Source organism: Ursus maritimus, unplaced genomic scaffold (assembly GCF_017311325.1).
Source record: "Ursus maritimus isolate PB19 unplaced genomic scaffold, ASM1731132v1 scaffold_15, whole genome shotgun sequence".
In the NCBI taxonomy this organism is placed as follows: Eukaryota; Metazoa; Chordata; class Mammalia; order Carnivora; family Ursidae; genus Ursus; species Ursus maritimus.
The window spans coordinates 22,286,799-22,313,785 of record NW_024423897.1 but is presented as its reverse complement, the minus strand read 5'-3'; the positions used below and the strand labels follow the sequence as shown (position 1 = coordinate 22,313,785).

The 26,987-nt window shown below is 44.9% G+C and overlaps 1 protein-coding gene across 12 annotated transcripts in view; it reads left to right on the top strand.

The window, feature by feature from the left end:
- Nucleotides 1-26,987, top strand: part of SMIM3 (small integral membrane protein 3) — a 33,846-nt gene that overhangs the window by 4,357 nt on the left and 2,502 nt on the right. For 3 of the 12 annotated variants that reach the window (XR_005834848.1, XR_005834849.1, XR_569083.2), the window contains 2 exons: nucleotides 1,472-1,768; nucleotides 2,809-2,868. The exons of 3 other annotated variants lie outside the window; for them this stretch is intronic. The gene's annotated coding sequence lies outside the window, so the exon portion shown is untranslated. Of the gene's footprint in view, nucleotides 1-1,471; nucleotides 1,769-2,808; nucleotides 2,869-9,569; nucleotides 11,530-11,809; nucleotides 12,006-26,987 lie in introns of those variants that run through there. 6 more of the 12 variants (XR_569084.2, XR_005834850.1, XR_005834851.1 and 3 more) reach the window with 6 other exon arrangements.

Genomic DNA, 26,987 nt, shown 5'->3' with positions numbered 1-26,987 from the left:
AGGCACAACCTCAGAACCAGAAAGAGAAGTCTTTGTTGACCTCTCCTCTTCCTCTCCGCATCCTGTCCTGTATTCACCCCCCAGAGAGCATTATTCTGCACCAGGTGCTGGTGATACAATGGCAACTATCGCAACCAATACTGCAACCTGGGAACTGAGGGCCTTGATTAAATCAGACCCCACCCCAAATCGTTAGTGCAGTGACATAGCGTTTTGGCTCTGTAGTCAGACAGTCCTGGGCTCATATTCTGGCTTTGACAATGACCGGCTGGTGACCTTGGGAAGCTGCTCAGCCTTCCTGAGCCTCAGTTTAGTTTCCCCAAATGTGAAAGAGGGGTTTGCTTAAATGATCTTTAATTGTGGACATGCAGCGTCTTAATTTATTGAAAATGCAGGAAGAGAAGAATTGTCAATAGTATCAATCAACTAACAAGATGGCAAAGAATGCTGCAGCAAGACTGAGGAATGAGATGCAGAATTAGTTAATGCTCTGGAGGGCAATAAAACATCTACTTCAGGACCCGGAAAAAACCATGCCTGACTCTGTGCTCCATACATACCATGTAGACAAATGGGTAATGCCTACCAGTCACATGCTCCCTTGCATTCATGATTTCACTTGATCCTACTTCATCCTAACTAAAACCCCTTGAGCAAGGCATTGCTATCCACATTTTGTAGAAGGGGAAACTGAGGCTTGTAGACATTAAATACTGGGCCCAAGCTCACACAGTTAGTCACTGCCAGAATCAGGATTCAAACTCACTTTTTAAAATCTCTAAACTACATGAGCACACACCTCCTTTTGCTTGGGGATTTGGGGCATTTGGGAAGGACGGCACGAGTTTAAGGAGTCTGGGATCTGTTTCCAGCACAGTGTTCTCTCCAAATAGTTTCTCAAGGAATAATTTTGAAAATGTTTAAAATATATTTTCTATACATACCTATAGTGAGCGTGCCTCCAAGGTTTACTTAGGTGTTTAGTGAAGGAACTGGCAGGATGAGAAAGAATGCTGGAATAAGACTGAGGAGTTCGATCAAAATTGGTTAATGTCCTTGAGGGTAACAAAAACACAACTTTTGGGGCCGTCTTTGCTAACAGATAGAATCATTTGCATCTCTATGGGACAAACCAAACAAATAGATCTGTACCTTATCAAACTTCCTACAAGTTAGCATCTAACTTTCCTGAGTTGTAAGATGTCCAGACCATGAATTAACAGTAAACAGTAAACGACACAAGGGTACGCGTCCCTAGAGAGGCGGGCGATCTTTAGGCAGGCTTGTGAAGCCATGCTCTTGTTTGATGTTAACAAGACACCTAGTCATCCTTTTGGTTTGTTTCCAAGTTCTGGATCATTTTTCTTATCACCCCACCTTTATGATCGCAAACTTCAAAAATTATCTATGATCATAAAAATGGCTGATTTCATTATATTCATGGGTTATTTGACCTGTCTTGTTTGCACAGAAGACTCATTGCTGTGTGGTCAGCAAATGTGGAACATGTGGTGCTGAAGAAATACCACAGCCGAGAGAATTAACTTCTGTTTGGAGACCTCACAAAGAACTAGGATTGAGTTTTCAACACCCACTATCCTTCCTAAGATACATTCTCACCTTGACTGAGATATAAATCCCACAGCATACAATTCATTCAAGTATACGATCCATTGGCTTTTAGTATGTTCACGGGGTTGTGCAACGATCATCGCAATCAATTTCAGAAGATTTTCATCACCCCAGAGAGAAATCCCACACTCTTTAGGTACGACCCTCCATCCCTCCTCACCACCCCAGCCCTAGTATATCACTAAGCTGCTTTCCACCTCTACTGACTTGTCTGTTTCTGATATTTCATATAAAGGGAATATATAGTACATGGTCCTTTGTGCCTTGCTTCCTCTACGTAGCATACTGTTTTTTCTTTTCTTTTCTTTTCTTTTCTTTTCTTTTCTTTTCTTTTCTTTTCTTTCCTTTCCTTTCCTTTCCTTTCCTTTCCTTTCCTTTTCTTCTTCTTCTTCTTCTTCTTCTTCTTCTTCTTCTTCTTCTTCTTCTTCTTCTTCTTTAGAGAGGGAGAGAAAGAGAGAGAGAAGAGAGAGGGGGCAGGGGCAGAGGGAGCGAGAATGAGAGAGAATCTCAAGCAGGCTCCACTCCCGGCACGGAGCCTGATGTGGGGCTCGATCTCATGACCCTGAGATCATGACCTGAGCCAAGTCAAGAGTCAGATCCTTAACTGACTGAGCCACCCAGGTGCCCCTAGCACACTGTTTTCAAGGATCATGAACTGTGCATCAGTACTTCAGTTTTTTTAATTGCTGAGTAATATTCCACTGCTTGGTCATAAAGTTTTAGTCCTGTTTTCTTCTAAGAGTTTTACAATTTTAACTCTTTCATTTATATCTTTGATCCATTTTGAGTTTATTTTTGTATAAGGTGTAATGTATTCTTTATTCTGTGGCACCTGGATACCCAATCGTCCCAGCATCATTTGTTGAAGAGACTGTTCTTTCCCCACTTAATTGTTTTGGCAGCTTCTCGAAAATCCATTGGCCATAAATGTGAGGGTTTACTTCTGGATTCTCAATTATTTTCCCATTGATCTATGTACCTACATTATTCCAGCACGACACTGTTGAATATTGTAGCTCTGTAAGTTTTGAAATTGGGAAGTAGAATCCTTCAACTTTGTTCTTTTTAAGATTGTTTGGACTACTTATGACCCTTTGCATTTTCATATGAATTTCATTTATAAGCTTGTCCATTTCTTTCTTTTTTTTAAAAAGATTTTATTTATTTATTTGACAGAGATAGAGACAGCCAGCGAGAGAGGGAACACAAGCAGGGGGAGTGGGAGAGGAAGAAGCAGGCTTGCAGCAGTGGAGCCTGATGTGGGGCTCGATCCCAGGACGCCGGGATCACGCACTGAGCCGAAGGCAGACGCTTAACGACTGAGCCACCCAGGCGCCCCTAAGCTTGTACATTTCTGCAAAAAAAAAAAGGCAATTGGGATTTTGATCGAAATTATATTGAATCTGTGTCTATTGAGATGGGGTCATGTCATTTTTTCTCTTTATTCTCTTGATATGGTATATTAATAGTTGATTTTTGTATGTTAAACCAAGTTTGAGTTTCTGGGGTTAATCCCACATGCTCATGGTATACAATCTTTTTTATTTATTTCTGAATTAAGTCTGTTGGTAGTTTGTTGAAGATTTTTGTGACTGTAAGAGACACTGGTCTGTAGTTTTCTTGTGCTGTCTTTGTCTTGTTTTGGTATCGAGGTAATACTGGCCTCATAGAATGAGTTGGGAAGTATTCATTTCTCTTATGTGCATTGGAAGAGTTTGTGAAGAAGTGGTACTAATTCTTCTTTAATATTTGGTAGAATTCACCAGTAAAACCATCTGTTCCTGGGCTTTCCCTTTTAGAGTTGTTTTGTTTTGTTTTGTTGTTGTTGTTATTGTTTTGTTTTTCGATATATATATATTTGGGTTACCAATTCAATCTCTACTTGTTATGGGCCGACTCAGGTTTTCTATTCTCCTCAATTTAGTTTGGGTTTATGTTTTTCTTTTTTCTTTTTTTTTTTTAAGATTTTATTTATTCATTTGAGAGAGAGAGAGAGAGCACAAGAAGGGGGAGCAGCAGCCCGAGGGGGAGAAGCAGGGTCCCCACTGAGCAGGGAGCCCAAACTGGGACTCGATCCCGGGACCCCGAGATCATGACCCGAGCCAAAGACAGACGCTTAACTGAGCCCCACAGTTTATGTTTTCCTAGGAATTTGTCCATTCCTTCTAAGTTATCTAATTTGTCGACAAAGAGTTGCTCGTGGTATTTCCTTGTAATTATTTTTGTTTCTGGAAGGTCAGTAGTAATGACCCCTCTTCTATTCCTGACCCTAGTCATTTGATTTTTTGTTTTTCTTCTTTAGTTTAAGCTAAACGTTTGTCAATCTTGTTGATCTTTTCAAAGAAGCAACTTTTGGTTATTGATTTTCTTAATTATTGTTCTATCCTCTATGTCATTAATATCCATTCTAATTCTTACCATTTCCTTCCTTTTCTTGCTTTTGGTTTAGTTTGCCCTTCTTTTTCCAGTGTCCTTTTTTTTTTTTAAAGATTATTTATTTATTTATTTATTTGACAGACAGCCGGCGAGAGAGGGAACACAAGCAGGGGGAGTGGGAGAGGAAGAAGCAGGCTCATAGCGGAGGAGCCTGATGTGGGGCTCGATCCCGGGACTCCAGGATCACGCCCTGAGCCGAAGGCAGACGCTTAACCGCTGTGCCACCCAGGCGCCCCTTTTTCCAGTGTCTTAACTGGTAGTTTAGGTTGTTCATGGGAGATCTTTCTTCTTGTTTAATGTAGGTGTTTATACCTACACATTTTCCTCTATCGGCTACTTTAGTTACATTTCTTAGGCTTTTGAATGTTACATCTTCATTTTCATGCATCTTAAAGGGTTTTCTAATTTCTTCTGTGATTTCTTCTTTGATACACTGGTCATTTAGTACTATGCTGTTTAATTTCCACATATTTGTTAATATCCCAAATTTCTTATTGTTACTCATTTCCAATCACACACTGTCCTGATTAGAGAACATGCTTCATAAGATTGCAGTCCATTTAAATTTATTGAGACTTATGTTATGGCCTGAAATCTGGTCTAATATTCTGTGTGCATGTAAGAAGAATGGGTATTCACCTGTCGTTGGGTTGATCTGCCTTTTGGATCATGTGAATAATGCTGTTCAATTCTTCTATTTCCTTGTTAATCTTCTGTCCAGTTGTCTATCCAATATTGATAGTGAGGTATGAGAGTCCCTGAAAATTATTATCACATTGTCTCTTTCTCCCCTTAATTCTTTTTTTTTTTTAATATTTTATTATTTATTTAACACAGATAGAGACAGCCAGCGAGAGAGGGAACACAGCAGGGGAGTGGGAGAGGAAGAAGCAGGCTCCCAGCAGAGGAGCCTGATGTGGGGCTCGATCCCGTAACGCTGGGATCACGCCCTGAGCCGAAGGCAGACGCCCAACCGCTGTGCCACCCAGGCGCCCCTCTCCCCTTAATTCTATCGACCTTTACGGTGTGTGTGTGTGTTGCTAGGTGCATATATGTTTATAATTTCCTCACAGATTGACGCACTTATCATTATAAAATGTGCCTCCTCGTTTCTAGTAACATTTTGTTTAAAAACCTGTTTGTTTCCTGTAAGCAATACAGCCACTCCAGCCTTCTTACGGTTGCTGTTTGCTTTGAGTCATATATCTTTTCTGTCCTTTTACTTTCAATCTGATCGGGTCTTTGAACCGGAAGTGTGCCTCTTGTACATAGCATATAGTTGGATACTGTTTTTAGTTTATTTAGCCTGAAAATCTCTGCCTTTTGATTGGACTGCGTCCGTCACTCATTCACACTTAATATTATCGTCAGTGGATTGAATTTACATCTGCCATTTCATTCACTGTTTTTATAGCTCATACGCATTTTTTGTTTTTATTCCTTCTTTGCTGCTTTCTTTTGTATCAAGTGGGCGTTTTCTAGTGTTAATATTTTAATTATTCAATGATTGACGTCTTTGCTCATCTATTCCAACATCAGAAAACCAAAGCTAAAAAATTAATTTCTATCAGGCTCTGCTTGCAGTCCCTAAAAGTAGGAGACTTCATCTTTTCTCAAGGTCCCCAACATTTGCTAAGGTTGGTGACTGGCCAGCAAATGAACTTTCTCACTATCTTAGCAGCATAATGTCGGGACCCTGTGAGACATGGAAGAGGCTCAGCAGCCCAGTTTCCTGGGAGGTCACTGTACACACAGGAAGTATAACTCTTCTTCCTTACTGGTTACATGATCATAGCCAATTCAATAAAATTGTTTCTCAAATATAAAACCCCTTAGATGGCTTTGTTTCATAATAGATTTGTCCAATTACATCCTGGTAGAGAGGAGGGCAGTTTCTTTCAATCTTTACAAATAAATTCCATGGCTAGGGACTCAGTCAAGTTCTCACTCTTGAATGCTGAGGGATCAGTGGGAACAAGATATCATTTAAAAATATTTCCTTTTAGTTTGCATAAGCATAGCCAGACAAATTGAGCCTTACAGATAGATCGAGAAGAAAGCAGAAAAGAAAAAAAAAAAAGGGAAAAAGGACTTCCTTATAAGCACGTCAAATCCAAAGCATTAAAAACAATCCAATAATATTCTAAAACAAATAACCACTATTCTATTCTTCTCATGAACTTATTTGGCTCATGTGATTGATTCTTGACTCACAAACTTTGGCTCAACAGTGTATTCCATAAAGTTGTTTGTTTCTGGACTAAAAAGAGTCTGAGCAATCCTGATTCAGTCCTATGGTTCAAACTATAGATAGCTACGTGTGGTCACAGTTTCAACTTATGCTGAGAAGCCTGGCCCTGTAAATCTATTCCAGTAACGAGTACCTGGTACAATCTTTCTCACCAAGTTGCTGGGACTGTCCTTTGTTGAAGATGCCTTAGCCGTAGCAGGGGACTTCAGGTAAACATGTAAAGAAAGCAAAAACCACTTGTTGTCCATTAGACTGAAGCCTCTGTTAACTTACTAGACGAGACAACCATATCAGAATAGAGGAGAGTAAAATCCTATTGGGTTATGGTTTTTGTCCATGTTTCCTCAACAGTGTACTGTGGACAAGGGTACACAGACAAATCCACTTTTATTTTTTTACTTTTTATTTTTTTAGAGAGGGAAGGGTCAGAGAGGAGAGGGAGAATCCTAAGCAGGCTCCATGCCCAGCGCAGAGCCTGACAAGGGGCTCAATCTCACAACCCTGAGATCACGACCTGAGCCAAAATCAAGAGTTGGACGTTCAACCCACTGAGCCACCCGGGCACCCCCAGACAAATCTACTTTTAAAAATAAACATGGGGAAGTTAGAATGTACTTTTTTGATTGGACAGCTTATCCCATTTTGTGGGCTTAGTGTATAAGGTATATCCTAGAACAGTAGTGAGCCAATTAAGACATAGGGAGCATTTCAAACATACCTAACTAATTCTACCTGCTGTCCCTCCTGATTGTGAATGACACATCATGGGTTACAAGGTGAGAGATCCAGCCTTTGGTATTTTACCTATCTAGGAAGCACCAAAGATGCTTTGATATGTAAAAACACATTACATTTTTATAAACTATCGAACTGATCTTGGGAAGGTAATGTTAAAAAGAATTTTCAAAGGAGAATCATCCCTAGCTTAAGACAGAAGCATAGATGCCTGGGAATGATGAATGGTTGTAGCTTGGCTGCCTGTTAATCAGAGTGACAATACACTAGTTAAATAAACATAACCATAGGTATAATTATAAGGAACTTTAGCTATTTAAGAAATGAGGAACTTCTGTTGTTTTGTTTTTAAGTGATTGAGGGCATGACAAAGCACAAAACACAGAAAAGTTATGCTGCTCAGATATATAATATCTGCTATTTCTGTACAGATTGTACAGAAATTAAAAATAACTTTCACTATCTCTTATTTTTTTAAGATTTTTTTTTTATTTACTTATTTGAAAGAGAGAGAGAGATTGAGCGCGAGCAGGGGGAGGGGTCGAGGGAGAAGACGACTCCGTGGTGAGCAGGGAGCCAGACAGACGTGTATGGGGCTTGATCCCAGGACGTCGGTATTATGACCTGAGCTGAAGGCAGGTGCTTAACCAACTGGGCCACCCAGGCGCCCCTCACTATCTCTTGTTAAGAAGAAACTGAGGCTATGAGTGCAGTCTGACTGCGACTTGTCACCCCATTGATCACCAGGGTTGATCTGGCTGATCTGGCTGGCTACGTGGGTGTCCCCTTCCTCCCACACCACTCCTGTGCGGCCCTCCTGAAGCTGAGCGGAGTGGAAGAGGATGACTTTCTCCCATAGAGAAGGACCATTCTTGGGTCAAGGATATATGAGAAGCTTCAGTACCCTGCTAGAACCTCCAAACAAGCTCTTAAGGTCCATTTCTGGGGCACATAGGGTAGTCAAACTTCCAAAAATCCAGACACATCCGAACAAGTGCTACATGTAGCAGTCTGCCTTTCTAAGGGGGAAAAAACAGAAGTACAAACTGAATATTCCACACTAGTTTGCCATTTTAATATAGAGATAAACAAAACCAAATTCTACTCTCACGTTAATGCCAGAAAGACCTTTTTAAAAAGTCTTATGAGTAAGCCCATTACAACAGTGGCGATTTTGTCAAAATTTTAACATATTTCACTGCTTCCTTCAAGACTCATTATTTGCAGGTATTATAAAGCAACGGAACAAAGTTTTCTTGTCATCAAACTTCTACAACTTACCCATTCAAAATTTGTCTCTTGCTAATCTTTCACATTCTGGTACAGTTTTTTACTTCAAGATGAAATTGCTCTTTTTCCCTTGATAACAAAACTGCACTCATAATCTTATGCTATATTTGTATTTCTTTACTACTTCCATTCTTAAGATAGTCTCAACGGGCCATATAAGTTACAATGTTTTTTAGGTTTGTATATTTATCTGAAGAGAATTGGTATTGTTACAGACAAAATTTTTCTTCTTGAAAAATGATATGTTCATACATTTGTTCATATCTTATTTTGTGTATTTTAAAAATATTTTTTTAGTCTTCATCATACTGAATAAAATAGGATCCTGCCCATTTCTCTTTTTTCCTGCTTTATGGAGATATAATTGACATTTAACATTGTATGAGTCTAAGGTGTACGACATGTTAATATGATACATTTATAAATAGCAAAACGATTACTGCCGCGGTATTAGCTACCACTTCCTTCCCATCGCATAGTCACCTCTTCTTTTTTTGTGGGGAGAACATTGAGATCTACTCTCTTAGCACATAAATTACATCCTTTAAGCAATGTAACTACCTTCTATTTCCTCAAGTAGATAATAGTAGGCAAGTACCTGAGTAAGGTTTGAAAGATACAACCATTTAGCAGACCAGCAAAGCAAGCATTGTAAACGCTCTTACAGCCACACACATCCCACTTGCATTTCTTAAAGTGGCAAAATTGAATGTATACATTAATATACCCCAAAGGCTTATCCACTCTCAACCATATAAAAGTAGGAGGCAAAGGAGTGTGTGTGTGTGTGTGTGTGTGTGTGTGCGTGTGTGTGCGTGTGCGCATGCATACCACGCTTGGTGAGGAATGTTTTTGTGTTCTATCTTCCTTACAAATTATCCAGGCAATAATTTAAGATCAGTCTAAATTCTTAGAGTGTAATGAAAGACCTTGGAAATTACATTTAAGTTGATATATTATAGAGTAATATAATCATTGATAATACAAACAATTCAGGAAATTCAGATTAACTACAATCTCCATGATCAAACATAAAATGTGCTCCATCACCATTACGTCATCTCATTTTATATTCTTCACGGTTTCACAAATTGATATCACTTCGCTTTTTTTTTTAATTTATTTATCTGATAGAGAGAGACAGTGAGAGAGGGAACACAAGCAAGGAGAGTGGGAGAGGGAGAAGCAGGCTTCCGGCCAAGCAGGGAGCCCGATGTGGGGCTCCATCCCAGGACCCCGGGATCATGACTTGAGCCGAAGGCAGACGCTTAAGGGCTGAGCCACCCAGGCGCCCCATCACTTTGCTTTTTTATTTGTTTGCTTATTTATGGTGAACAGTTCCCCCACTATATGTCAAACAATAAAGAAAGAGAATTAGTCTTCCTTGGTACCTAGAACATGTATGAGACTTTCAATGAATAGTTTTGAATAAAGAAATACATGAATGAAATCTTTACACACAATAATTGTATCAGATGGAAGGAATAGGTCTCATTTTACTATTTTACAAGGGAGGAACTGAGGCATTTATGGTCATTTAGCTACTTAGAGAGACTCGGAATTTTGGTTTCCTGACTTCCAATCCAACACACCACATTATTCCCCAAAACTAAATAAATGTACTTGTGCAAGTGCAAAATATACAAAAAAGAGAATTCTTGCATAGGTGTGATTCAATGAGAGGGTTTCTGAGATGAATTGTATCCTGGTGGGGGCCCCCTTTAGGCAGGATTTTGGTAGAATGCTGTTAGGCTGCAACTCCTTTTATTCAAATTCCCTCCGTATTACTTTTTTTTTTCTTTTTAATTCCTGATGGTTTTCCCTTCGGAATACCTGTAATTGAGGACCAGGGAAGTGAAATGTAAGTTGTTCCCTGGGTTTTGCTGCTACAAAGCCTGGCACTGAAATCGGCTATTTTTTCCCCTCCTCCCCCAACCCAGCATCCATTATTCTTCTCTTCCAAAGCCCTCTCAGCAAAATCAACCCAAGTGAGACAGAGTTAATGTAGTATGTTTCCCACAGGTTGTTATTCAATTTTCTCTTCGACTGGCTTTTTGGGTGCCAGGGCAAATCATTATTAAAGAGATACTGATAGGCTGTGAACTGGGAAAGGCAGAGTGAGTCTTGGTAGTGCCGGCTCCAGCCCTGGGGTTCTGCATTCTCCCAGATGGAAGCCAGCATTCACACCCCGCGCAGGGAGTTACCAGGTGTCCATCCAGACACCTACTCCTACTCCTTCCACTAACCAGGGAACATTTTCTATTAAATTTACTTTGTTCTCCTTTAGCTCCCCCTGCCCCATGGAGAGTTTTGTATTAAACTATTCAGAATTGTGTGGTCCTTGTTTGTTTGTAAGATTCCACACGTCTCTTTTTTGGTTAGAACATGTTGTTGGGTGACATTTCCCAGAATTTTTGTCAAATCATTTCTCATGTCAATCCCCTTCATCCTCATTGTTTCCCCTCTAAAAAACTGGCATCTGGTAGTGATGATTTCGATGTCATTTCTGCTGACCTCATCCCCGACTCACAGAAGACAGTAGGGGTAAGTTCAGCCCCCACACCATATCCGATTTAGGCCTGGGAAGGCAATATAGTTCTTACTAAATCTATTGGCAAAGGAAGAAACTGACACACAGTTGGGCTCCAAGACTCCTCAAGGTCACACTGATGGTCAAGGCCTGAGCTCCTGTGTTTTAGAGCAAGACTGAAGAGCGCTCGACTGCGAATTAAACAGTGTGGATACCAAGAAGGGACGCGAGTCCCTGTCCCCGGTGCATCGCAGAGGCGGCAGGAGATCGCACAGCTGCACTGTCCTGCGTGGAAGCTGGGCCGGGCACAGGCAGGGCGCGGAGTCCTCTCAGAAGCAGCTCTCCCGGGCCCAGGAGTACCTTGGATCGGGCCATTCCACTGTTGTCACAAAAATGAACAGGATGCTCAGAGGCGTGCCACAGCAGACAACCAACCAGCTTCCCACTGGCGTCTAAGTCCGTCCTCACGGCAAGGCTGGGACACAGGTGTTATTAGCCTCACTTGGCGAAGCCGCTTGTCAAGGATCCTGCACTCAGTACACTGCAAAGCAGGAGCTGAGAGTCTCGGCCCCGCCGCCCAAGCCCATCGGCCAGACTTCGGCCGGAGAGGAGTTTGGAGGATCGCTTGCGGTCGACCCGACCCTCCCGGTCCACGGTAAGGAGCACGGCGCCCCGACGGCCGAAGCGATCGCCCGGGCCCGCACGCGAGCGCGTGGCGGGGGCTGGAGGGGAAGCCAGGGCCCCCGGGCTTCTCCTGGGGCTGGGGCGGCCGCGGGGTCGGTGGGGGCGGGGCGCGGCGGCGGCGGCGGCCGGGGGCCCGGGCTTTCCGGGGGCGGTCCCTGGCGGCCGCGCATTCCAGCGCCGCCGAGCGCAGCCCCGGGGCCGAGCCGCGCGTCCCGGCCGCTCCAGCGCGCTCCCGCCGCCGCCGCGGGCTCCGAGGGCCCGGCACGTGCGGCGTCCAGACCCCGGGGCTGGGCTCCCCCCGCCGTGGCGCCCGCGCTCCCCGCCAACCCCGCGAGCCCGCAGAAGCGCTCGCGCCGTCCCTTGCCCCGAGCCTCCCGCAGACTCGGCGCTATCCGGCTGCGGCGGGGATCACGGGCTTTCCGGAGAAGCAGCTCTGCGGATCCCGGGGTGAGTGGGGCCATCGGGTGTCGCGCGTGGGGCTCCGTTCTCCTGTGGTCCCTACCGCAGCGTCCTCCCAACTGTCCTCCTCTCCTTCCCCGTCTTCTGCCTCCTTCCTCCGCCGTCATCCCTCCTGCGTTCGCTTTTTCTGCTTCTCTCAGTCCCGAAGTTGCAGCCACCTTCTCGGCCGATCTGGGGCCTCCTGGGAGCCGCAGCTCCGGTGGGTGAGCCCAGCCCCGCGGCCGGCGGCTTCTCTCAAAGCCCCGCGTGGGAAGAGGCGCCAGGAGTTTGGAGTGGGGTGGGTTCCCTTGGGCCGACACCAGCAGTTTCCCCATCCTGTCTCCCGGCCCTGTTTCTCCATCTGTGAAAGGGAGAAGATATCCTTTGCGTACAGAAATCGAATGAGAGAGCGGGTGTGCAGAGTTACCAGGGAGAGAAGCCTTCCTTCCAAGCTTCCTCCTCCTCCTCCCCCTGCCTCCTTACTTAGGACTTGGCTGTTCCAGTCGTGGGTTCTCTTGCACCCCTGCTCTCTCCACCCCTCCACAAATTCCTTGAGGGGAGAGACTGTCTCTCCAAGCCTCATCTCCGAGGCCTCCTCAGCACTTGGCCCAGGGCCCTGGCAAGTAGGTGTTCAGTACTGTTCAGGGCCTGGAAGAAGGAGAGGTCAACCGTTCACATCTGCACAACTGTGGGGGTTGCTATTTTGAGCGGTCAGGCTGGCCTCCTCTTCCTGCAGGTCCACCCTTTCTTCCTGGCCGGCCCTGGTCCTGTGGGGGGTGGGGGGTGGGGGGTGAAGGCTCAGGAGTCTCTCATTTCTCTGTAGATTCCTCAAAGCTCTTGGCAATAGTAGTGAAAGCTGCTCAGACGTTGAAGTCTCAAGGAGCCCTTGAACAGCTGCTAAGACCCGCAGCACCACTGCAGTGGGGAGCTAGGAAGGCTGGCAAATGCCTGAATGGGTTTGAGGCTGGAGATGGGGTGGGAAGGACAGTTCTCCGGAAGTCAGGAGACACTCGGAGGTACCTCGATGAGGCATTCTCCCCCTCTTGACCTCGCTCTCCACATCTGTAAAATGAAGTGGTGATGGAACAGGTGGGCGCCTACCGTGGAGCGTGATGCGCCCTTTGGGTTACGTAGGCAGCCGTCAGTCCTGTGAGCGCGTGCAAGACAGCCCCGCTGAGCCTCAGGACATCATGTGCTCTGCAGCAATGACCGAAAAAGCTGAGGAGAAGCACTTCTCCACTGCAGCGGGACCTCCTGTTTCCAGCTGTCCTGGGGTCATGAGTCATGCCATGGAGGTTACAAGTCATGCTCATCAAGTGTTCCAAACAGTGACCTCTCAGGGCGTCAGAACTGTGGGCTGCACCGCATGGAAGGTCTGGGGATTCCTTGTCTCTGGCGTAGCCTAAAAATCACCGAGCTGGGGTGAGGAGTTGGAGACATAAACCAAATGAGACACTTTGGGGGCCTCATGTGGTTGGGTCACATACGGGGCCCAGGGGGTAAGTGGCAGTCTCAGTTTCAGGTGCTTTCCTAGCTGTATTCTGATCTTTCTTTAAAAAAAAAAAATGCGCTTCTGTTTCCTCTCTGTGGCTAAACTACAAATAAATATGGAAATGTCTCCAAGGAAAGAGAATCTTTATCTTGATTGTTCTTACACTGCCACTGTTGGCAGTGGAATCAAAGATAGACACGTGTACTCACACTCACAGTTTATAGGAGTAAATGCTGGTATTACCACACCCTGCAGACACCTGCCCTAATGGGCCAGACAAGCCAAATGATGTAATAATGATCATACTTGAGGGGCGCCTGGGTGGCTCAGCTGGCCCGGTGTCCGACACTTGATCTCAGTTCAGGTCTTGATCTCAGGGTCGTGAGTTCAAGCCCCATGTTGAGCCTACTTAAAAAAAAAAAAATCGTACTTGACGTTTATGAGTGCTGACTATGACCCAGGTATTATTCTAAGCATTTTACATGTGTTAATTCATTTAGTCTTTACCACAATCCTATGAGGTAGGGACCACCAATCTGTCCATTTTACAGTTGAGGAGACTGAGGTCCCAAGAAAATAGGGAACTCACCTGTGATCACAGGACGCTGCAGTTTGCCCCCAGGCAGTTTGGTTTCAGGGCCTATGTCCTGAACCTCACCAGAATTATGGGGATCTGGGTTCAGGTCTTGCTTCTTCACTTACTTGCAGGGTGACCTAGGGGATGGTAAGTAAGAATTTGACAGCCACTGGACTAGTAAATCACTAGGGACCCTAGTATCCTTCCAACTCACTAGGGAAACAGAATGGTGTACATCCCGGAGAAAAGCTCAGAGGTAGCCAGGAAGGGGAACAGGCCAGAACTCTCCCTGGCTGGCACGGCGGACACCAGCAAGCCGGGTTCCACAGCTGCACTGTGTGCTCTGTGTTGCTTACTGGTGCGTACCTCTAGTCTCCTTATTTTATTGATTGGAGTCCGACTGGCCGATTGGACATGCGAATTGCTGGTGACCGACTACCTAGGATCAGAGAGAATGAAACGGAGGAGAGAGAAGGAAAGACAGAGAAAACTAAACTCCCCAAATCAGTTTCAAGGACCGGTGACCTATCGGTGGCCTACCTGTCACCAGTCCTAATCCCCTGCCCCAGGCAGGCATTGATAATCGGGACTTTGCACCTCGCAATCTGTGCAAGGCTAGGGAGTCCTTCACTCAGTGCTCTGGACAGCGTCTACCAGTTGATCAGGAAGAAGCTTTTTTTCTTGCGCTCCCAGATTTTCCACTTCGTTCGTCTGTTGGGGGATGATGGTCCAGGAGGTAACAACTGGCAAAACGGGAGGCTTTTTTTTTTTTTTTTTTTTTGAGTGTCCGGGGTGGGATTTTAGGAAACACCTTGGGGCTTTGAACATTCATCTTCTCCACCCCTTGCTCCTTTCTATTTTTTTCTTTAGTGGCATTCAACCCAAGACCATCCCGGACCTGGGGCAGGGCTCTAGGGGAGGTAGGATGTCAGGGGAGCAGAGTGAGACTTGGAGAGCCAGCCGGACCCTTGGAGATCACCTTGACCACCCTTTCCCATTGCCTGACAGAAGGAGGCCTGGTTTGAAGGAGGGACTTACTCAGGATCACACAGTGCGGTCATTTTCTAATGCTGTAACAAATTGTACCACCAATTTAGTGGCTTCAAAAAATCAATTTTTTTGTATTACAGTTCTACAGGTCATAAGTCAGGTGTGGGTCTTTCTAGAAGAAAATCAAGGCATCAGTAGGCTGAGTTTCTGTCTGGAGTCTTTAGGGGAGGATGGGTTCCCTGCTAATTTGAGTTGTTGGCAGCATGCAGTTCCTGTGGCTGTAGGACCAAGGTCCCCGGTTCCTCGCTGGCTGTCACCTGGGGGCCATTCCCTGCTTCTACAGGGCCGCTGCACTCCTTGGCTCATAGCCAGCTTCCTCTGTCTTCAACGTAAGCAACGGTGAGTCAGGTCCTTCTCCTGCCATATTTCTCTGACCCTCCTGCCTTCCTCTTCGCATTTAGGGACTCGTGTCATTAGCCTGGGCCCCCTTGGTGGTCCAAGATAATCTGATCTCAGAGTCTTTAAATCACATCTGCAGAGTTCCTTCGCCTCTGTTTTCATGACTCTGCCCTCTGAGTCATGCTTCCTTTTCCATAATCACGGTTCCAGAGACCAGGACATGGACATCTTTGAGGGGCCACTGTTCTGCCTGCTGTGTGCATTTTAGGAGATTGACTTGTTCCCGATCACATAGCTGGGTAGGGGATTCACACCCCTCCGGTGCCCTCGCAGCTCTATCACTAACTGCGCCCCCCTACCAGCCCACCACCATGGAGAGTCTCCTTTGTTGGCCCAGCACACAGCAGGCGCTTAGTCACTGGCAAATAACCGTGATGGATGGTAGAGGCTTAAGCAGGATGCTGTGGATTTGGCCTGGGCTTCGCTGCTGGCTCTCTGTTGGTCTCTAAGACTCTGTGATTGGCTGGGTCTGGTGGGTACGTGCAGTCTTGAATAGCTCTGGCTCTTTTCTGATCTCTTTGAAATATCCTGGTGTTTTTCCATTTTTCCAGCCTCAGAAGAGCAGATAGAAACTCAGGCAGGGAACACGTCTTTGGACTGTTAAGAATTTTGATGGAGATGGAAGGCAATTGGGGTAAAATGAGAACAGAGCGCTCCTCAGGGACCTCGAGTGATTGGAGAAAAGTCTTCTGATTTGATTCATTTCACATTTTTGATAGTTGTGTGTCCTGCCCATCCCTTCCTCTGGCCCCTGTCTTTGGAATAGAAGTCCCTAGTGAGATGGCTTGGCTTGGTAAATGCATGAGGCTATTACAGAAGGGGAAAAGAACTGTCTCCGAGGGTGAATGTGAGGTGGGGATGCCCCCATCCCCCAAAGTAGGCCTGGGAAATCCCCTCCCTTTTTATCAGCTCTCTGTTCTGAGAACAGAGAAGGAACAGTTCCTACTGTGGATAGCAACTCCCCCACCCCTGCACTCACCTCAATGCTCAGCTCTGGAGTACAGGGAGTCCTAGGGAACGTTATTCTGAAAGGTCAGTCCTCCTCTCTCCTCTGCTTGGTATGTACAGCCTAGCCTGGGAAAGGAGGAGGCCCTCATAATCCTTCCTGAATGTACAGAGAGCCCAGAGAATGATCAAGTCAGAGAATGCATTTTGTTTTAGAGATGGGATTCTGACTTTTAAGATCGTGGGGGTGAGGGTCCTTTCTGGACAGCTAAGTTCCAACTAAGCTCAAATCTATAAAGTTCTCCCGTCTGTCCATATTCATTCCCTCGCCCGTCTTGTGTTTATTGGGCACTTACTGTTTGCCAGGGCCCGTGAGCAGTGCCGGGGGTACGGCAGGGAATAGGAGGCAAGCCTTCTGCTCTCCCTTTGCTTGCATTTGAGTGGGAAAGATGGCCAATAAAAACACACATACAAGGAAACAAACAAGCTAATTTCAGATTGTGAAAAGTGTCTGAAGACGTCTTTAAAGCAAGGTCTGAGATGAAGAATGGCGGCTGGATGAGCGAAGTGATTTAACAAGGTGAATCTGGAAAGGCTTTTCCAAAGAGGTGACATTCAAGTTGAGATCCTGGACCCTGAGACACTGGTTGTTGAAAAGGACGATCTGTGGGGAAGAGCATTCTAAGAAGAGGGAACAGCAAGCACCAAAGTCTTGGAGTGGGATCAGGTCATTAGGTACCCCAAGCGAGTAAGTGGCCAGTGGGGCCTTTTCTCGGGACTCGACTTGCTTTCTCTGGCCTAGATGCTCCATTCTTCTCAGATGATTGCACCAGCTCCTGCTGAGGGTAGAGCCTTAGGAAGGGGTCCTATAAGCGGAGTGATGCTGGTAAGCCCCCGAGTCTGCTCCCTGGGTGGGAACGGTCAGTCTCCTTCTTCCCATTTGGCAGGTTGCCCGAAGACATGGCCCCAGCGTCAGTGACTCAGAGCTGGGGCTCGCTGCCTCCTCTCTGGGGTGCCCACGGTATCTGCTCAGAGCTCTGGCAGTGCCGGCCTGAGGCCACACCTGCAGGAAGCCACCTGCCTCCGTCTGCTTTTTCTCCCACTTTGGGATAATTAAGCTTGCCAGCCAACAGGAAGTCATTTCTTTTATTGCCTTCTTCCTCAGGGAGCTCCTTGGTGGTCAAACCGGTTGGATAACCACGGGCAATCCCTCAGAAGTTAGCTGCTCGCTGCAGCTCAGACGTGCAGGGTGTGCTTTGCCTGGGGGACCTCAAAGCCGGGACAGGCTCTCCAAGGCTGTCTGCGTAGGAAACTAACCCTGTGGTTTCCTCGATCGGCCTTGGAGCAGTCATGGTACCAGACTAATGGTGGGGCCTCTGAACGCTCTGGATTTAGGAGCTATGCTCGGCTGACCACGGATGAAGCCCTCACCGTGTACCCGGCATGGTCCGAAGTCAGCGCTTCGCGTGCATTCGCTCATTCAAGTCCCACGCGTCCCAGTGAAGGAGCCACTACCGTTGGCTACCCTGTTCCCATTTTACAAATGAAACAGAAGCTTAGAAAGGTTGAGCCTCTCCCCAAAGCCACAAGGATGACATATGCTCCTGCACAGCCTGTGTCTTACCACCTCGGGGCTTTGTTGATGTATCCGTCCTATTCATCCTGCCTTTCTCTTTATTTTTTTTCCTTCAAAGCCTGTATCAAAGTCCCCCTTCTTTTTGAAGGATTCTGTTTTACTTAAACAAAAACGAAGGAAGAGGAATATTTTTTGAGCATCTATTATGTTTCAGGACTATATACATATTGTCTCGCTTTATTCTCACAAAAGTAGGGTGCGATGCAGCGCTCTTAGTGTCCCTTTCCTAAAGATGAGAAGACTGAGGTTTAGAGATTTTAAGTAACTTGCCCCAAGTCTCACCTCTGATGAGGATGGAAAGCAGGATTCAGATCAAGATTGTCTTACCTGCAGTCTTTCTCTTTCTCTTTCCACTTCCTTCCTTTTCTCCGAGAGCATGTGGTTTGCACCTTCAATGTGGGAGTGCTTGGCCTTGTACCGCAACTAGCAATTGTACGTGATGTCTTCTTCCGGCAGAAGAGGGCGAGCTTCTTAGGGGCACCCAGCTCCACGTCTCCCCCTCTCCTCGATGCCCAGTGTGAGGCACCGCGCCGTCCGGGTTTACTGAATTGCTACCCCCGTCTCATGCCCGGACTGGAGGAATCCGTCAGGTTCATCAGCCACGTCGTCGGTTGATTAAAAAAAAATTCATTAATTTGGACTAAGCCTCTGTCATCTTTGTGGATAAAGTGAAGACGTGTGCCAAGTCAGGGATGCTAACAGATTCTCACTGAGGGTGGGGGAGGGCTATTTGCTGAGGCGGGGGAGTCCCTACAGCCGGGAATTATTGGTCATGGCACGAACATTTATGGAGTGCCTGTCGTGGGTCAGAATACGGCCAAGTAGTCTGTGTGACCCTCTCATGGAATTCTACTCACCCTACAAGGCAGATACTATTATTTGCCCATTTTTGGTTTTGTGTTTTCAGCCGAGTCAATGGAAGCCTGAGGAAGTTTAATAACTTACCTGAGATAGGTCAGCTGGAAAACGGAGCCTTATTGAAGCCCAAGCCAACTGGCCTCTGAGCCCGGGCTCCTAACACCGTCGTGTGGGTGTGGAGGAGAGAATTCCCTGCTGTTGCCAAGCATTCCCTCCGTTCCGATGCACTCGCATTGCCCTACCAGCGTCCAGGAGTTCGGGGAGCTGTTGACTTAAGAAATGTGTAGTCAGTACCCCTACCACTGAGTAGAGGGGGGCGTTCTGCGAGGAGGATGAGCTGTGCTGGGTGAAGTCCGGGCCGCGGCAGAGCTGGAACCCAGCACGTTGTCTGGTCCTTCATCCCAGATGCGGGGCGCTTTTCCCCACCTTGGTGGGATCTCCCATGACTGGCAAGATGCCAGCGTCTCTTCCTCTTCCCTGATGGTCTCGCGGTGAGGAATACTAAGTTACAGGCTTAGTCATTACCTCATCACTAGATTCGTTTGCGTTTGGACCTTGAATCAAAGGGATGGAATTGCATTCACCAGTGGTTCTGCCAGCACTTATTTTTGGTTAAGGGGTGTGTGGGGGGGAGCTGGAAAACCATCTTATATGTCCCACGTACTGTGACGTGGCCTCGGGCTCTGGGCCTCAAGGCCTCCATGGCTTTTACACAGTAAAGAGGTAGAATCAAGAAGCCTGGCTGGCTGTCATTCTTCTATCAGTTTGTTCCCTACCGCTGCTTCCTCCAGCCGGACTCCTTACTTTCTCGCAGCTCCCATCTCAAACAGGAGAGCGATGGCGTTTGAAAAGAGCATGCAGATCAGGAGGCCTGAGCGCTCCCCTTGGTTCTGCTCGTCACTTGCCGTGTGACCTTGGGCAAGTCATTTCCTTCACCCGTAAAATGGAAGGCAGGCTGTGTAGTTTCAGCTAGATAGTGTGTAAATTCTGCGTAGATTTCTAGAATGCCATCACTTTGGAGAGAGTTCTTCTCCACAGAACGAACCCAGTACAAAATAGTATTGCTGTATTAGTTTTCTGTTGCGGCCGTAACAACTTAGCACAGATTTGGTGGCTTAAAAACACACTCACTGATCTCATAGTTTTCCTGGGTTCAAACACAGCCTTGCTGGGTCCTTACAAAACTTCCGTCAAGGTATCAGCCAAGTTGCATTTGCATGTGGAAGATCAATTGGGAAAGACTCTGCCGGCAAGCTCACTCAGGTTGTTGGCAGATTTGTTTCTTGGAACTCAAGGCCAGCAGAACAGTCTCTTCGACCTCAGGGAAACGTCAGCCCTCTTTTAAAGGACTTTCCCCTGATGAGGTCAGGCCCACCCAGGACGATCTTTTTGTTTACTATAAACTCGGGGCATCTGGAACCTTAACTACATCTGCAGAATCCCTTCACGCTTGTTATGTGACCTAACCTAATCCCAAGGGTAGCACCAGGGAACAGAGATTATGGGGGTCATTTTAGAGTTCTGCTTACCACAATGGCTTTATAGAAATAGCCTCTTTACAGTTCTGACGGGAACATACTAGAGCCAACTCTCTGTTTTGTGAGTTAGGTCAATGACTTAACATATGAAATCGGTTCTAAAAACTACTTGTTCTTGCACTAAAACTATTCTGCTTTGACCTTGTTTTTTAAATGCTGTATATTGTGTTTCCTTTTATTCCCATGTAATTATCCTCAAAGCTATTTTCTTCTAATACCATTAAATGAATTTCTATTACTACATAATTGGGAATTTTATATATATGTAAAATATAGTATAGTATATATTCCCATTATATAATATATTTTATATTAAATTTAATATTATATATTAAACATATTAATACACAAAAATTATTCCCAGAGGAAAAAATTTAAATGTTAACTTTTTATATTTAATTAGTTTTGGTGCTTCCTATTTGAAATCATGTATTATAGAAAACTATTAATTTAAGAAATCTTCTCTGTCCTTAGCTGATTTTAAAAAACTTTTTGTTCTATTGGTATTCAAGAGAGTTGTGTTGAACTCCCACACTGTACCTGTGGCTTCATTTATTTCTCCTTATAATTCTGAAATTAGGTACAGAAAAATTACAAATCATTTAATCTTTTGGTATCTCTAGTTACACTTTTTGCCTAAGGGTCTACTTTCTCTGACAGTAAGATAGCCCTACTAGCTTACACGATTGGATGGTATTTGTGTCCTTTCACTTTAAACCTTCCTGAATCTCCATGTGTCTTTTGTAAAAAATGTATATTTATATACATTTTAAATTTATGTGTGTATATATATATGCCAATCACTTTTGTTTGTTTAAGTTTAAATCTAGTATCTTTCTATGTGCTTTCTTTTTTTTTAAATATTTTTTATTATATTATGTTAGTCACCATACAGTACATCCCCGGTTTCCGATGTAAAGTTCGATGATTCATTAGTTGCGTATAACACCCAGTGCACCATGCAATACGTGCCCTCCTTACTACCCATGTGCTTTCTATTTGCCCCACCTGTTCTATTTTTCCCTCCTTCCCTTTTCTCTGAAAGTTATGTACTCTTACTACTTTTAAATGGCCTTCCTACAAATTACAATATACACCCTTGACTTAAAAAAGTCTAATATTATTTGGTTCTTCTGACCTTCCCAGACAATGCAAGAAAACCAGAATACTTTAATTCTATTTCTTCTACTATTTATTTGCTATTGTTATTGTACATTTTGTACAAAAAATGTACATATTGTACATTTTTAAATCTGTTTTTGTCTGAAAATGTCTTATTTCATCTTTTTTTTTAAGATTTTATTTTATTATTTATTCGACGGAGATAGAGACATCCAGCAAGAGAGGGAGCACAAGCAGGGGAGTGGGAGAGGAAGAAGCAGGCTCACAGCAGAGGAGCCTGATGTGGGGCTCGATCCCATAACGCCGGGATCACGCCCTGAGCCGAAGGCAGACGCCTAACTGCTGTGCCACCCAGGCGCGCCAAATGTCTTATTTCATCTTAATTCTTGGCAGGTATTTTTTGTGGTGCTTTAAAGATATTCTACTGTTTTCCAGATTCCATTTTTTCTGTTGAGAAGTTAGATATCAGTCTAATTGGTTTTCATTTGAAGATAATGTCTTCTTTTCTCTTTATCTATGGCTTTTAGCAGATTTATTATAATGTGCTCTTCTTTCCCTCTGCTTCATTCTAAGTGTTTTTTTTTTTTCTTTTTGATCTATCCTCTAGTTTGCTAATTCTTCTTTCTTCTATGTCTCATCAGCTGTTAAGCCTATTTGTTGAATTTTTATTTCTATCATTGTATTTTTTGGTTCTAGAATTTCTGTTCAGTTCTTAAAAAAAAAATCTCTCGTGTTCTTTCTTATAGTTTCCAGTTCTCTGTCAAAATTCTCAATCTCCTTGAACAGAGTAAGCAAGGTTATTTAAAGGGTGTGTCTGAGGGACAGCTCCAATATCTGGAGCCCCTGTAGATCTTTTTCTGTCGTCTGTTGTTTCTGATGGTTCTGTTCTTGTCATCTTGCCTTTCAGTCCTATTTATTTTTGGTTTTGCGTTAGACATTATATTTCAGTAAAACAAAAATTGAAGCCTGTGGTGATGTGAGCTCCTCTGGAGGGGTGTAGGTTTGCCTCTGCCAGGCCCCTGGAGGTACTAGCAATGTGAAACAACCTTAATTCAATTTCAGGGGCTGTGATGACTGAAACCTGGGTTGCAGTCTCTGGGGTTGGAATACTCTAGATCACTCTTAGCACAGAGTGCTCTTTGAAGTCCAGCCTCAGAATGCAGGGGTTTTATTTTCCCCGTCTTGGCAGTCTGGAGATCCCGGAGTCTGTCAGAACCCTTGCTTAGTCTCCATCCTCCACTCGGCGAAATGCTCCTTCAAATGCCAGGCTCACCTCCCTAGATTTCTATCTGCTCCCAGATCTTAGCCCGGTAATTCCTCATTATTTTGGTACTTCTTAGTGCCTTCAGGCAGTTTTTTGGTCCAGTTTTTTTAGTTGTTCTCAGTAGGAGGTTTGGTCAAAATGATCTAGTTTGCCATCACCAGAAGTTGAAGTCCTGATTTTTGTAGACAGCATACCTTTTCTGAATTCTCTAAATCCCGAATGCCTTTGGCCAAAAGCAATGAGTCTGACCTAGACTTAGGAAAGAGCTGTGGATCTGGCATATTCCATGCTCTTACTCCTGAGTCTGTGTGGAGGCTTTGGAGATGAATATAGGGTCAGGAGATCCGAGTTTTAACGTCAGTTAGCTTTACGATCACTAGCCAGTTAACCTCTCTTGGCTTTCATTTCCACATCTGTAAAATAATATATCCAGCACAGGGTTATTGGGAAGGTTAAGTAAGTTAATGTGTGGGGTGAGGCCTCACACAGTACTTAGTACTTGGTACTTGTTAAGTGCTGGCTTGTGTGATCCTGTATTTGAGGAAATAAGAGGAGGAGTTACTTAACTCCTCTGTGCTTCTTGGAGCTGAGTTATATCTTCTGAGCAAATAACAGTAATTCCTAAGTAAGTATCTTGTATATAATAAGTACTTGATGAATGAATGAATGAATGAATGAATGGACAAACATCCCGGACAGAGTTACTTGTCCTGATGGTGCTCAACCAAAACTAACATTACTTTGTCAGAGGGTGAGAACCGCTACCCTAGTCTCATGAGTCTCGTGATTGAGAGGAGGATAGATAGCACAGATCCGTCCCCTTGAGTTCAGTTATTCAGTATAGACTTGCAGGAAATTTTAATTTATGAAATTTATATATTTTTTTGTTGGCACTAGGAAATTTGCCATATGATAGAATTGGCTTGAACGATGATTCTTTTTTTTTTTTTTTTCCCGTAGAAGATTTTCAGTTGCTTATGAAAACTGGCCTCTCACTGGGCTGCTGGGGTAGGGCCCAGATGGCATCAGTGGCTGGTGATACCAGTGGCTTCTTTGCTTGTCAGCTCAGAGTGATGTTAACACAGCTTCTTAGACAAACTTATATTGAACATATGTCAACGTTTATTTATTCATTTAATGAGGTCATTAGGAGATAAAGTATGCCAGTTTAAATTGACAGGAGTTTAGGCCTGACTGCTGTTTCACCTCCCATGGTCATAAAAACATCACATTTTTATCTCTGATAAGGTTAAACTTGTGATATGAACGGTTGGGGCCACAGTCTGATATGACCCATTAATCAGAAATAACAAGTAGTGTATCTGCAAAGCAAATGATAAGCAGCTGATCAATGGTTATTAATTAGATGTGCAAAGCAGCAGGGTTTTATGCACTCACAGGGAGCCATGCACCCGGATGCCAGATAGAGGTCAAACAGAAGTCAGCTAGCAGAAGCCGAGAGTCCTGCGTTTTCTCAAGGAGAACTTTCCAGCGTGCCATTAAAGATGCTGAACACGCGGTTTATGTAGTTCTTATTTTGGGGACAAGACTTTTCTTTCATGGTGGGGAGAGGTGTCCCATGGGAAGGAACAGCCCTTCGGAGGACGCGTTTGAAGACAGAAGGCTGAGACAAGGAGCGAGAGCTCCCTGTGCGCTCGGATGCCTGGCCACGTTCACGGCCAGCCTTAGAGCCCTGGAACAGTAGTCTCGCTGAGAGGGCCCTTGGAGAACATCACAACCTGTGGTTTCCAGACTGTTTTCAGAAGCCCAGGGAGTCAAGGGGAAGCTGAACAGCTGTGCTGTACCAAGCCAACAGGCTGTGTTAAGCAGGGACACCAAAATAACACCTGGGAAAATTAGTTTTATGTGTTATGCTTTAATATTGCTTTTAGTTTGGGTTGTATGTGGGAAGGGAGTGAGCACCCTAAACTCTAGTGCTTGGGGCCTCTAAGGATATTTATCTAGCCTTGCTGGCTGGCGCCCCAACACCCCTCCTTTGCCTCCTGCCTGGCATTCTAGAGCAGCTCTGCTTTTATCTGTTCTTGTGATCAGGATTTCAAATAATGCCACGTGCGAAAGAGTACAATCTAGAGTGCAGGTGACACAGAAAGTTTCATTTATTCATCTACTTGTTCTGTTTTGTGTTGCTTAGGCAGTGACTTGATTGGATTTCTGTCTTTCAGTGTTTATTCTGGAAGAAGGTGGGGTTGAAGGCAGGGAAAGACCTCCGGACCTCCGTTTTGCCATCTGTGAAATAAGGCTGGCTGTAGCTTCTGTGATTCGTGATTGTGAAGGAGCCCTGAAGCCCGAGTTCCTGTAAATGACAGGTTTTCCATATGAAAGTCAGCCAGGGAAATTATTCCTGGCATTCGGAGGCACGGAAACTGTTTGATGTTAATGGGTTTACCAGAAAGGGCTTTCGTGGGGTTCTTTTGGCCCGGGGCAAGCTAGCTGTTGATGTAATCAGGAGACCACAAAGAATGATTTCTGCCGCCTCTGTCCTTCCTTAGCAGTACACGTCTCCTGTGACTCATGCTTCTGTGTCTTGGACTTGGGAGTAAGTGATCCCATTTCTAAAGCTGAGGCAGGGCCAGCCTCTGCCTCTCCCTCTTCGGCAGGCCCCAGCCTGATAATCCCGGTCTCCTGGGGAGCCTTGCCAGAGGCTTCTCCTTCATCCTGGACCTTGCCCAGGTCTGACCAGACTGGCTCCAGAGCACCTGGGAATCGGTTGCCAAATCACAGTGCTGGAGAGAGTCCTAGCAGCCTTAGAGATCGCAAGTCCAGGGGTTCCCAGAGCTGGCTGCATGTTAGGAAAAACAGGCCCTTCCTGTCCCCTCTTGAGTCTAATTCAGGAAGTCCACAATGGGACCCAGAAATTAGTGTTGTTTTTTTTTTTTTTTAATACTGTCCTAAGATGGTTCTCACTTGGCACAGTATAGGGCATTTGGTGGCCACTGATCTAGGCTCATACTTGAATTTTCTTGGACTATTTTCCCCTCAATCCAGTTGACTTAAGAAAATTCAGTGTAAGACGTGCTCATGTTTAGAAAATTCAAACAGCATGAAAACATGAAGAATGAAAAGCAAAAGCTTCTCCCACTCCTAGTCCGGCCCCCAGGTAATCACTATTTAACACTTTCTTTGGATTCTGCTCATAAATGATTTTACATTTATGCATTGTCCCCTATCTACTTAATTCTACAAAATCTGAGCCAGAGGAATAATCCTATACACATTATTCTGTACTGTACTTCCTCCCCTCCCCCGCTTAAAATATTCGGAACTCACTGTAGATCATCGTTCTTTTTAGTAATAACCATTAAATACGTTAATATTTGTAACACACTTGGAACAAAACTTGGTGAGTAGGAAGCACTGTATGTTTGTTAAATGAATGAATGGGGTCAGCTGCATGGTATACCCATGTATGGATATACGATATTTTACTATTATGGAAACGTTGCATTGGTTGCTGTAACAAACGAGGCAGAAATGAACATCTTTTGTGTCTATATCTTGGGGGCTTTGCCCTGGATATGGCCGTCAGCACCTTACTTAATGGGGCAACAGTGGGCATGGAGCCAAAGGCATTAGAAAGGAAAAGTTACTGGTTAGGACAAAGCAGGGCACCGGACTGGAATTGGAAATTGTGTCTGGGACCTGGGATCACAGAAATACAGATCTCAGATCTAGAAGGAACCACAGGAGAGTGTTGGTTGTGACCTGGTGCCCTCCAGGCAGGGAATCGGTTACGTCTGTGGTTCCCAGGTTGTACGCAGCCCTGGGAGCCACAGTGAACTCATTGGAAACGTGTGTGGGGGTGCTGAGAGATCTGTAACATTTTTGACATCCGTCAGACACCGTGGAAACTACTAGCTCCACAAAGTTTACAGTTTAACAGTAACCTTACTACGTTCCCTTTGGTGATGCTCTATTTCGTGAAGCTGAGTTTTGGGTGGCTGCCGGCAGGTGGTGCGTACAAATGACGGTGGGTGGGAAGTGGGAAGTGGGCGTGGTCGAATCTGACCCCAGAGTCTGCAACGTTGTGCAGTGCTGAACCACGGCCCGTTAGTAAGTAACTGGTAAAGAATGAAATGAAAATATTTTCTT